Below are 502 nucleotides of genomic sequence, written 5' to 3'. Positions count from 1 at the left end.
CACTTAAGTGCTCATTAAGAGCTTGTACATAGACAAGGAGGCAGTTGTTCGAACAGAACAAGAGAACACTGAATGATTAAAATTAGGAAGGTTTGCACCAGGGTTGTATTCTTTCACCATATTTATTCAATCTGTATGCTGAACAAATAATTCGAGAAGCTAGATTATATGAAGGAAAATGTGGCATCAAGATTGGAGGAACACTCACTAAGAATCTGTGATATGCAGATGACACAACCTTGCTTACTGAAAGTGAAGAGGACTTAAAATACTTAATGGTGGAGATAAAAGACCATAGCCTTCCATATAGATTGCACCTCATTGTAAATAAAACAAAAGTCCTTACCACTAGACCAATAAAAACACACCTATATAAATGGAGAAAAGATTGAAGTTGTCAAGGACTTAATTTTGCTTGAATCAACCATCAGCACTCATAGAAACAGCAGTGAAGAAATCAAACTATGTATTACATTAAGCAAATCTGCTGCACAAGACCTCT

Source organism: Chrysochloris asiatica, unplaced genomic scaffold (genome assembly GCF_000296735.1).
Source record: "Chrysochloris asiatica unplaced genomic scaffold, ChrAsi1.0 scaffold06227, whole genome shotgun sequence".
In the NCBI taxonomy this organism is placed as follows: domain Eukaryota; kingdom Metazoa; phylum Chordata; class Mammalia; order Afrosoricida; family Chrysochloridae; genus Chrysochloris; species Chrysochloris asiatica.
The sequence above is the reverse complement of the archived record's forward strand: the minus strand, read 5'-3'. Positions refer to the sequence as shown.